Raw genomic sequence first — 12,829 nt, 5'->3', positions numbered from 1 at the left:
CGCATGCTACAACTAAGCCTTGGTGCAGTCAAATAAATATTTTTTTTAAAAAAAAAGAAAGAAAACTGAGGTCTTAAATTTGATGAGACAGTGATGAAAGTTAATCCTAATCCCCTCAGAATCCTAAAACCCAGTAGGAAGTTATATATCAACTTTTACATTGAAAGAAAGTCCCTAATGCAAAAGAGGAGCCTTTCCATGACCAGTGGAGAGATATTTTTAACCAAGAATTTACAGAAGTTCCTACAAATACACAGAAAATATATCAGACACTTGAATACTATAGACTTACTGTCAGTTTGGAATAAACTAATCAATTGGCAGTTTACACCGAGAGACCAATAAACACAATTAAAATATTTCAGCTATGAGAAACTTTTTCCACTCCGATATCAGACTGTTGTCTCACTGTCTTAGAGACCATGGCCAAAACAGTCCTCTTTAACAAATCTGGAGCACTAATGCTTATGTCTAATAAAATCAGAAAATTCCTTCATGGTCACAGAATATAGTAGCACATGGCAGCAGCTCAGATTTTTTTTTTTTCTGGACACATCTCAGCCCAGTTAACTATATACCGTTTCTCATATGAAATGCAGGAACTTGGGAGCCAGCGACCAGGCCTTGGGGACCTACTCCCCCAGCACTCTGATTAAGTGCTTCAGAATTCAGGAGGCACAGGGCTGAATGGCTGGAAACAGATGTCCTCGGACAGCAAATGCAATTACTAATAGAGCTTGAAGCAGGAGACAGCGGCTGGAGTGGAATCTGGTTGCACGGCTACCTCAAGGATACACTGAAGTAATGTGACATCGGTGTCACCGGCCAGGATCCAGGAATGCTGTCAGACCACACTGACACACAGAATAAGAAATAACTAGCTCTCTCAGAGCAAAATCAGGACAGACTTCCCAGAGGGAACTGCATGGGCAAATGAGGACAGATGCTATGGAAATAGTGGTGGGAATCACTTAAACAAAATTTTTTTCTTAATTTATTGACTTTTAGTTGAAGGATAATTGCTTTACAATATTGTGTTGGTTTCTGCCATACATCAACATGAATCAGCCATAGGTGTACATATGTTCCCTCCTTTTAGAGTCTCCCTCCCATCTCCTACCCCAGCCTCCCCTCTAGGTTGTCACAGAGCCCCAGTTTGAGTTCCCTGAGTCATTCAGCACCTTCTCACTGGCTATCAATTTTACGTATGTTAGTGTATATGCAACAAATCTTTAGCTTCAGATCTAGTAATGCAATGGATGTATAATGATCCTTTCATGACTACTTGTCGCAAAAACATTTGTAAATAATATGATCAAGGCATTCATTTTAACTTCCCAATTAAATGCATGAAGTAATGAAATCATTCAAAGGTTTGTGTTTTTAAAACATATTAATTCCTATTATGATATTTCTAACCATCCTATGGCTTTGGATATGCCTGAGATCAAATGCCTCTCAGAACGAAAATGACTGATTATCATCAGGGTAGAGAACCTCTGGCTTGAGCTTAATTCATCCAACCTTAGACAATTTTCATAAAACTAAAAATTAGTTGGTTATTTTTACCTACTGCAGTTAATATTAACAAACAAACTCAGAAATTTCCCCAAACATGCCCTCTCATGCATTGCTGGTGATAGTGTGAATAGGTATAATTTTGGCATAAATACCTAAAAGATGTAATATGCACAATATCTTTTGGCCCTGTAATTCCATGATCTGTTAGAGAAGAAGCTGTACAGTAACATTTTACTTCAAAATGAGGAAGACCTTTCCTAGATCTGAGCTGTCCCAGTGGCATCATCAACCTTGGAAAATAACAAGAATTCAGTTTAAATTTGAAACTCTCATTATTGACAAACTCAATACAAGTTAACAATGAATTAAACTGTCCATGAGGCCAGTGTGTTCCTGGGCTTCACTTCAGTACTGCAAAACACCCTGCCCTGAACTGGTCGGACTGTGCCTGGAGGACCATGGACAGTTCCCAGTTGAAATTTAAAGGGGTACATAGTCAAAATGGATTGGGTTCTGCATCACACACTAGGATTAGATCCATAACAAAAATATTTACATGAACATGTTATTTTTAACTCTGTTTCAATTTATTGTAAATGTGTTGAATGAACCTAAAGACAAAGCACTGAAGACTTATAGTTACAGAACAGAATGTAAATATTACACAACTTGACAAGGTAAATATAATGATATAATAAAAACTGTCAAATGAATGAGGGGAGAAAAAAGTAGGCAGCATTAAATTCATCTTATTTCATAGCAGAACATCCAAAAAAGTACTATTTCAGGTTATCGGGTGTAGTATTGTTTTAAAGTCTTAACGGTAATATTAGAAGTTAAAATGAGAGTGTAAAACTACGGCTAGAAGTGGAAGGAGAGATGATTCTTAATTTTACTTCAGAGTCTTATGAACATTTTAAAGTTTTTATAATATGAGCAGATATTATTTCAGTGTTCATTTACATTTTAATGCCTCACCATTTTAGAATCCTCCCTCTAGCTTATTAGCACCAGGTTGCAGACGCATCCACCATCCTGTTGGCATCAGGACTGGGATGTCTCAGGCCAAGTAGCTAGCTGGGCAGGGATACAGCATCACCACGAGGCTGGCTGCCTTAGGACCCCATGACTCCCTAACCCATGCATCAGAGTGCCCACCAGTGCACTTTACTAGCCCTGGGACCCCTGGGACCTTACTTGGCTGCAGGAACCAGCCCCACTCACCAGCAGACAGACACCAGACCCAGGACCACCGTAACCCAGGAGTCTGCCATATCAGGACCCAGCCCCCACACGAAGGAGCCAACACTGGCTCTGGGACACGTTGCACCACTTGGCCAGCTCAAATTCCTAGAAGCACACAATCTTCCCAGACTGGGTAAGGAAGACGTAGAAAACATGAACAGACTAAACACCAGTAATAAAACTGAATCAGTAATTTTAAAACTTCTCATAAACAAAAATTCAGGATCAGGTGGTTTCATAGGTGAATTCTACCAAACATTTAGAGAAGAGTTAACACCTATCCTTCTCAAATTCTTTCAAAAAAAAAAAAAATACTGCAAAGGAAGGAACACTTCCAAACTTGTTTTCAAGGCCAGCATTATCCTGATACCAAAACCAGACAAAAACATCACTAAAAAGAAAATTACAAACCAATATTACTGATAAACATACATGTAAAAAACCTCAACAAAATACTAGCAAATCAATTTTAACAATACATTAAGAGGATCATACACTATGATCAAGTGGGGTTTATCCCATGGATGCAAGAATGATTCAATGTGAAACAGTACATTAATAAATTGAAAAATAAGTATCATATAATTATCTCAGTAGATGCAAAAAAGATTTTGACAGAATTCAACATCCACTTAAGATAAAAACTCTCCATAAAGTGGGCATAGATGAAACATACCTCAACATAAAGAAGGCCATATATGTCAGCTAACATCCTACTCAATGGTGAAAACCTGAAAGCATTTCTTCTAAGATTAAGAACAGATAAAGGTGCTCACTCTAGTTACTTTTACTCAATGTAGTATTGGAGATCTTAGCCACAACAATCAGACAAGAAAAAGATATAAAACCATCTAAACTGGAAAGAAACAGGTTAAACTGTCATGTTTGCTGATGACATAATACTAATACATAGAGAATTCTAAAGATGTCACCAAAAAACTACTGGGACTCATTAATGAGTTCAGGAAAGTTGCAGGATATAAAATTAATATGAAAAATCTGTTGCATTTCTACACACTAACAACAAGCTATCAGGAAGAGAAATCAAGAAAACTGTCTCATTTACAATTAGCTCAGAAAGAATAAATACCTAGACATAAATCTAAGGAGGTAAAAGACCTGCATTCAGAAGACCATAAGACACTGATGAAGAAACCAAAGATGATAGAAACAGATAGAAAAATACACCATGCTCAAGGATTGAAATAATAGTTAAAATAACCATACCACCCAAGGCAATCTACAAATTCAATGCAATCTCTATCAAAGTACCAAAGGTAGTTTTCACAGAACTAGAACAAATGATTCTAAAATTTGTAAGGGGATTCAGAAGACCTCAGACAGTCACAACAATCTTGAGAAAGAAGAACAAAGCTGGAGGTATCACGCTCCCTGATTTCAAAGTATTACTGCAAAGCGACAGTAATCAAAATAATATGGTACTGGCACAAAAACGGATACATAGATCAATGGAATAAAATAGAGACCCCAGAAATAAACTCACATTTATATGAGTTTACTATATTACTAGAGGGATGGGCAATTAATGTGCAACAAAGGAGAAAGAATATAATGTGGGGAAAACACAGCCTCTGTAATAAATGTTGCTGGGTAAACTGCACAGCTACATCCAAAAGAATCAAACTGGAGTACTTCCTCAAACCCTGAACAACAATAAATTCAAAATGGATTAAAGACTTAAATGTTAAGATCTGAAACCACAAAACTTCTAGAAAAAAATACAGGCAGTATGCTCTTCGACAGCAGTCTTACTAATATTTTTTGAACCTGTCTCCTCAGGCAAGGGAAACAAATTCAAAAATAAATAAATGGAATCTCCATATGTTTTCCATAATGGCTGTATCAGTTTACATTCCCACCGACAGTGTAAGAGGGTTCCCTTTTCTCCACATCCTCTTTAGTATTTACTGTTTGTTAATTTTTTTTTGATGATAGCCATTTTGACTGGTGTGAGGTGATACCTCATTGTAGTTTTGATTTGCATTTCTCTAATAATTAGATCATGGCATCTGGTCCCATCACTTCAAGGCAAATAGATGGGGAAACAGTGGAAACAGTGTCAGACTTTATTTTTGGGGGCTCCAAAATCACTGCAGGTGGTGACTGCAGCCATGAAATTAAAAGACACTCCTTGGAAGGAAAGTTATGACCAACCTAGATAGCATATTAAAAAGCAGAGACATTACTTTGCCAACAAAGGTCCGTCTGGTCAAGGCTATGGTTCCAGTGGTCATGTATGGATGTGAGAGTTGGACTATAAAGAAAGCTGAGTGCCGAAGAATTGATGCTTTTTAACTGTGGTGTTGGAGAAGACTCTTGAGAGTCCCTTGGACTGCAAGGAGATCCAACCAGTCCATCCTGAAGGAGATCAGTCCTGGGTGTTTATTGGAAGGACTGATGCTGAAGCTGAAACTCTAATACTTTGGCCACCTCACGTGAAGAGTTGACTCATTGGAAAAGTCCCTGATGCTGGGAAAGATTGAGGGCAGGAGAAGGGGATGACGGAGGATGAGATGGCTGGATGGCATCACCAACTCAATGGACATGAGTTTGAGTAAATCCCAGGAGTTGGTGATGGACAGGGAGGCCTGGCGTGCTGTGGTTCATGGGGTCACAAAGAGTCGGACACGACTGAGTGACTGAACTGAACTGAACTGAATAATTAGTGATGCTGAGCATCTTTTCATGTGTTTGTTGGCCATCTGTATGTCTTCTTTGGAGAAATATCTGTTCAGGCCTTCTAAGGAAAATGATATTGATGAACCTATTTGCAGGGAAGGAATGGAGCTCCAAGGATGTAGAGAATGGACTTGTGGACACAGTGGGAGAGGGAGAGAGTGGGACGAATGGAGAAAGTAGCATTGACATATATATACTATCAAGAGTAAGATGGATAGTTGGTAAGAAGTTGCTGTGTAGAGCAGGGAGCCCAGTCTGACGCTCTATATGACCTAGAGGGATGGGGGGAGGGAAGGGAGGCTAGGGAGGGAGAGGATGTATATATAACTATGGCTGGTTTGTGTTCTTGTATGGCAGAAACCAACACTGTAAAAAAAATTTTTAATATAAATAAATAACTGGGACTACATGAAACTAAAAAGCCGTTGCACAACAAACTACCAACAAAATGAAAATGCAGCCTACTGAATAGAAGTTATTTGCAAACAGTAAGTCTTATGGCAGGTTAATATCCAAAATATACAAAGAACTGATATGACTCAACATCAAGGAAAAACAAGAAAACTCAGATTGAAAAATGGGCAGAGAATTCGAACAGACATTTTCCCAAAGAAGACAGACAGATGACCAACATACACATGAAAAAAATGAAGTCATAGAAAAGGAGATCAGATTTGTGGTTACCAGGGGTGGGACACAGGGGAAGGGGAAATTGGAGGAAGGCAGTAAAAAGGTACAAACTTCCATTTAAAAGATAAACAAGTATTAGGAATGCATGATAAGCATAATTAACACTGCTGTATATAACATATAGCAGTTGCTAAGAGAAAATCCTGAGAGTTCTCATCAGAAGGAAAAAGCCTTTTTCTATTTCTTTAATTTTGTTTATTAGAATTCTATTTCTTTAATAAGATGATGAATGTTTACTAAAGTTACTGTATAATTGTTTAATGATGTAAGTCAAACCATTATGCTATCCATCTTAAACTTATACAGTGACATATATCAATTATATCTCAATAAAACTGGGAGAAAAAAGATAGAGCCAGGATGACAACATGAATTATAGGGATTCTGATCCTGACTTGCTACAGTGAAGAAGTGTCAAACAATTAGAACTTCACAGAGAAGGTGGACCTCCTTGTATAGAAATGAGTTCCCTGACTCTTAAGGTGTTCGAGGGGAGGCTGAATGCTAAATAGAGGGGGACACTTTAAAGATGATTCTTATTTCACATAGAGAGTTAGATGATCTACATTCTAAAAGGTCTTCAGGTCACTTCCAACACTGTGATTCTAGGACTGTAAAGAGATCTTTAATTTCTTTAGTAATTTACCTGTCTAATAATTTCTCACTTCCAGGAACTCTTTCCATATGTCTGGACTCTTAAAATAACCATACGTTTATTTTAATCCCTAGATAAAAGTAAATATGAGGAAAAGGAAATTAAAGCACTGAGCATCAATTATAGGCTGGGCTTGTCTTGAGTACCTTATGTATATTACATCATTCAACCCTAACAATAATTGTAAGAGATAGACCTTTAAATCATTTTCCAGTTTCACACACAAATTGAAGTTCAAAGAGGTAAAGTCCTATGCCTGAGAGCACACAGTCAAACAATTCTGGAGCCTCGAAAAAAGCCCGAGAGCCTGGCCTCTTAGCCACTCTGCTCACTGTGTCTGTCTTATCCTCTTCCTTCTTACACTCTGCTGCAGGACAACAAACCAAGAGAGAGAAAGAACATCCTTCCAAACCAAGCTTGCTGACTCCAAAACCAATATGCTTTCCTAGCTTCAATTCTGGCCACGAGAGTCAAAGAACATGTGAACAGTGTGAAGGAAAATAAGCAGTTTTAAATCCATTATGTAAGTTTAATTCCTGATTCCTTGATTGAAATGTCTAGTCTATAGCAAATGTACATGGCTAACGTAGATAAAATGACTCCTTTTCTCAGCCTTAGATTATTTCAAGACAACAAAAAGAAGAGGTGCCAAGCTTCAATATTTTTTTTAAATGTACTGCAATTTTTAACTGTTAAAAGATTTTCAAATAATATATCTTCCAAACGTATAATAAACCACCTGGATTTTTATTGGGGAAATTTTCATAAAGTAACAAAAAATCATTAAGAAAATAAGAAAAGCTGAGTTTGGTAGAAACAGCACCCCAGCCCTTCAGAAACTTCTTTCTCTGCAGTCATTCAGGACTTTACTAGTAAAGTAAGTTTCCTACCCCAAAAACAGAGCTTTAGAAAGCATTATGAAGGTTCTCTCTGAGACCGTTAACGTGTCAGTAAAACCACTTGACAGTGTTTTTCAGTAGTAAATCTCTGGAGTCATAATCCCATGAATGAGCACTTTATTAAAGACCTCAAGCTTTTTATTGCCCATATTTTTTATAACTTTTATTATTTTGGCAGGAACTTGATCCCAAAGTGAATGTGTTTCACAAGTCTGAACAACATTGCATCATCGGTCATTTACAAGGCTAAAGACACTTACATAAGAAGAGGAATAAATTCTATACTTCTTAATGTGCTCTTACAACATATTGTCATTTCCTACTGCTCATCTCCAAAAATGCATTTTATAGACAAACTCAATTCTTCACAATTTTCTAGGCTTGAAAAGTTAGTAACTACTATCTATAATCAAATTGACGTCATTCATTCACTGAGGAAATTTTCACAGCTACTTATCTTTATTGTTCCCCTCACAATAAAGTGAGACTTGTATGTAGGAAGTAGCTGTATATGCCACTTAATAGCTGTGCATACTGAGCAAAGTACATAACCTCTCTGAGCACCTAGCAAAATGACTATGCTAATGGCAAGTGATTGGCATTGTTGTGGTTCAGTCACTCAGTCGTGTCCGACTCTTTGCGACCCCATGGACTGCAGCACGCCAGGCTTCCCTGTCCAACACCATCTCCCAGAGTTTGCTCAAACTCATGTTCATTGAGTTGGTGAGGCCATCCAACCATCCTGTCCTCTATCATCCCCTTCTCCTGTCTTCAATTGTTCCCAGTATCTGGGTCTTTTCTAATGAATCAGCTCTTCACATCAGGTGGTCAAAGTACTAGAGCGTCAGTGTCAGCATCAGTCCTTCCAACAAATATTCAGGTTTGATTTCCTTTAGGATTGACTGGTTTTATCTCCTTGCAGTCCAAGGGACTCTCAAGAGTCTTCTCCAACACCACAGTTCAAAAGCATCAATTCTTCAGCACTCAGCTTTCTTTATAGTCCAACTCTCACATCCATACATGAACTACTGGAAAAACCATAGCTTTGAGTAGATGAACCTTTGTCAGCAAAGTAATGTCTCTGCTTTTTAATACGCTGTCTGTATTTGTCATAGCTTTTCTTCTAAGGAGCAAACGTCTTTTAATTTCATGGCTGCAGTCACCATCTGCAGTGATTTTGGAGCCCAAGAAAATAAAGTCTGTCATTGTTTCCATTGTTTCCCCCATCTATTTGCCATGAAGTGATGGAACTGGATGCCATGATCTTAGTTTTTTGAATGTTGAGCTTTCAGCCTGCTTTTTCACTCTCCTCTTTCACTTTCATCAAGAGGCTCTTCAGTTCCTCTTCACTTTCTGCCATAAGGGTGGTATCATCTGCATATCTGAGGTTACTGATATTTCTCCCAGCAATCTTGATTCCAGCTTGTGCTTTATCCAGCCCAGCATTTCGCATGATGTGCTCTGCATGTAAGTTAAATAAGCAGGGTGACAATACACAGTGTTGACGTACTCTTTCCCAATTTGGAACCAGTCCATTGTTCCATGTCCAGTTCTAACTGTTGCTTCTTGACCTGCATACAGATTTCTCAAGAGGCAGGTAAAGTGGTCTGGTGTTCCCATCTCTTGAAGAATTTTGAACAGGTTGTTGTGATCTACACAAAGGTTTTAGCATAGTCAATAAGGCAGAAGTAGATGTTTTTCTGGAATTCTCTTGCTTTTTCTATGATCCAATGAATGTTGGCAATTTGATCTCTGGTTCCTCTGCCTTTCCTAAATCCACCTTGGACATCTGGAAGTTCTCAGTTCATGTACTGTTGAAGCCTAGCTTGGAGAATTTTGAGCATTACTTTGCTAGTATGTGAAATGAGTACAATTGTGCAGTAGTTTGAACCTTCTTTGTCATTGCCCTTCTTTGGGACTGGAATGAAAGCTGACCTTTTCCAGTCCTGTGGCCACTGCTGAGTTTTCCAAATTTCCAAGTGATTGGTAAATTGTGACTATTATACTCATGATTGCTGAAACTACTATAGTAAAAACTCTGAGAGTCTTAAATTTCACTAAGAAAGTTTACTTATAGGTAAAATACTGAAAGTGTCATTTTCAAATATTCTTGTTTATATTTGTAAGACAAAGCAAATGAGTAAATATTATTATTAGGATCCGAAAGATTACCAATATAAAGTAAAAGGATATTAAGAAAACTCTAAAATATTACTTTTAATTAAAAATACGAGAATTACACAGAACTTTCCTCAATGTGATGTGGCAGCCTGGATGGGAGGGGCTTTGAGGGAGAACAGATACATGTATATGTATGGCTGAATCCCTTCACTGTTCATCTGAAACTATCACAGTATTGTTAATAAGCTGTACTCCAATACCAAATAAAAAGTTCCAAAAAGTACCAGCATTAATTCATTTCTAAAAAAGTATTTCTAGTTCTATCCACTAAAATGACATCCCAGTAGCAATGAGCACACCTAGAGCCTGAATCTTGGTTGCTAAGCACTATTCCCCAGTAAAAGGAGCCAAAACTCCATAGAGAACAGGCTGATGTTAGTTCTGTGGTCTGAAAATTGTAAGTGAGCCTAAGATATCATCTTCTGTTGAAAAGCACAGAAGCATTGAAAGACTAAAGGAGTCAAGTTATAAGGTCACAGAGACCATCTTGCAGGGACTCCTGGCCAAACATGGAGGATTTGGAAAGCCAAAAGGATAATTGATTATTAACAGTAAGTAAATAAAAATCCATGTGTCCATAGAATTGAAAATAAAAAGAAAGAAAACAAAAGGCTTTTCTTTAGGAAGAATGTTGACTAATAAGTAGAATGAATGATGAAATTAGAATATTACCACTTTGCCACCCCTAATATAAATTAATCCAGGCAAGAATCAATAGATGAAAACATCACTAGGTAACTCAAGGGGGAACAGAAATAACCTGCCAATTCTCACCCCACAGATACCTTACTTGGCTGCAGAAAATAAAACATGCCTTTACACTGAAGATATGGGCAATCAAACAGTTTCGGCAACAATGGAAAAATCTAACACTATTTGCTTCTAATACAATTCAATATGAAGTTTACAACTTTATCTTTGAAATATTCCTGCCAAAAAAGGTTCAACCTGAATCCAATACTGCCTCTAAATTCAACTTTACCTGTATAGGGTATAGTTGAGCAAGTTAAATAACATCTTGAAAAAAACAATCAGGCCACTGCTTTGTACTCTGTACGAGAAGTCAATGATATTTTTTTTTTAATGTTATTTAAAAAAAAAAAACTATAAAAGGCTAAAAATAACAAAAAAAATGCAATGAATGAACCTAGAATGGACTGCAATCTGGGGAAAAAAACAGCTATAAAAGACATTCTTGTAGAAAATGATTAAATTTGAAAGTCAATATTAGATGTTTATTATCTATTGCTGTGTAAAAAATTAACCCAGACTTAATGGCTTAACACAACAAACATCTATTTTCTCACAGCTCTATGGGCCGGAAATCTGGGACTGACTTAGCTGGATGTTTCTGATTCAAGGTCTCTCATGAGGCTATAATCAAACTGTTGACCAGGGCTACTATCATCTCAAGATTCAGCTGAAAGAGGATTCACTTCCAGTCTCACTCACATGTAGATGACAGGCCTCAGTTCCTGGGCTCCTGGGCCATGCAACTGCCTACCTGAGTGTCCCACCATGTAACACTTGGCTTCCCTCAAAAGCAGTGACCCAAGAGAATTCAAGAGAGTGTATCTAAGACAAAAGCCACAGTGTTTTCATAACCCAATCTCCAAAGTGAGATTCCACCACTTCTGACATATTCTGGTCACTAGAAGTGAGCCACTTCGTCCAGCCCACAAGGGGAGGGAGATTAAACTTCACTTCTCAAGCAGTACAAAAAGCTTGTGGGCTTGGAAACCTCCATGGGTGATACTGTGGCATCACTGTTGACTTTTAGATGTGATAATGATATTGTGGTTATTTAGGATAATGTCCTTATTCTTATGCTTCAGTAGTCAGAAACAATACATATAATGTCTAAACCTATTTTCAAGCGATTCTGCAAATATGTGTGCATGTGTGTGTACAAGGTAATAAAGCAAATATAGAAAAATGGTAACAATTGTTGCATTTGGATGTATAATAAATGGATGCTCACTGTATTCCTTCACTCTTTCTATATGTGTTTGAAATTTTTCCTAAGAAAAAGCTGGAGAAAAATAATTGTTATTTGAATGGTAGCCCCTCAAATTCGAATTTTGAAGCCCTAACATCCAGTGCACTGGTGTTTGGAGATGGGACCATTGAGGGATAATCATCTTCAGATGAAGCCATGGGGGTGGGGCCCTTGTGCTGGGATTGGTGCCCTTACAAAGGACACCAGGGATCTTGCTAACTCAGTCTGCCATGTGACAATACGGCAAGACAGTGGCTGTCTGCAAGCCAGGAAGAGAGCTCTTACCCCCTTGATCTTGGACTTCCCCACCTCTGGAAATATGAGAAATAAATGTCTGTTTTTTAAGCCACCCAGTGCATGGCATTTTATTATGAGAGCTGAAGCAGGCTAGGACAAGGTGTTGAAATGACTGGAGTGACTTGGTAATGGTGGTAAAAATCTTCGCTCCTTTCGCAAGGTTAATGTGACAGAGGAAGAAATCTAGTGGTCAGAAGGGCTCTTTGATGCAGGGAACTGGAGAGAAATAGAAATTGTTATCGTTACTGGATCACTTTCACATTCCAACTTCCCATCGCTTCTCACCTTGGCAGTGATGCCACCACAGACACGGAAGACCTCGGGATTTCCCACAAAGATCGTTCTTTCACTGCGTCCCGCCAATTCCAGAACCCCCTTCACAGCCTGCGGGACACCACTGAAACTTCACCCCTTGTGGAGCCGCTCTTAGTCAGCATTGGTCATTCCTTCATTTTAAACTCCATCTCCTTTACTCTTCAGTTTTCTCCTACGCATTTTACTAACTGGTGGCACTCGCTTACTTTTGGTTTTGGAAATTAACCCTTCTCATTAATCTCATAATTAGTTTCTTTGACAGAAAATTTTTAAAAGGATTATATGGTGTTTAAAAAAAACATACAGTATTAATTCCCATGCTCAAAC

At 38.0% G+C, this 12,829-nt stretch overlaps 1 protein-coding gene across 6 annotated transcripts in view; it reads right to left on the bottom strand.

The window, feature by feature from the left end:
• The window catches only part of CCDC170 (coiled-coil domain containing 170), an 88,787-nt gene that overhangs the window by 36,515 nt on the left and 39,443 nt on the right, over positions 1-12,829 (bottom strand). The gene's annotated exons all lie outside the window — the stretch shown is intronic.

Source organism: Cervus canadensis, chromosome 33, assembly GCF_019320065.1.
Source record: "Cervus canadensis isolate Bull #8, Minnesota chromosome 33, ASM1932006v1, whole genome shotgun sequence".
Taxonomy (NCBI): domain Eukaryota; kingdom Metazoa; phylum Chordata; class Mammalia; order Artiodactyla; family Cervidae; genus Cervus; species Cervus canadensis.
The sequence above is the reverse complement of the archived record's forward strand: the minus strand, read 5'-3'. Positions and strand labels throughout refer to the sequence as shown.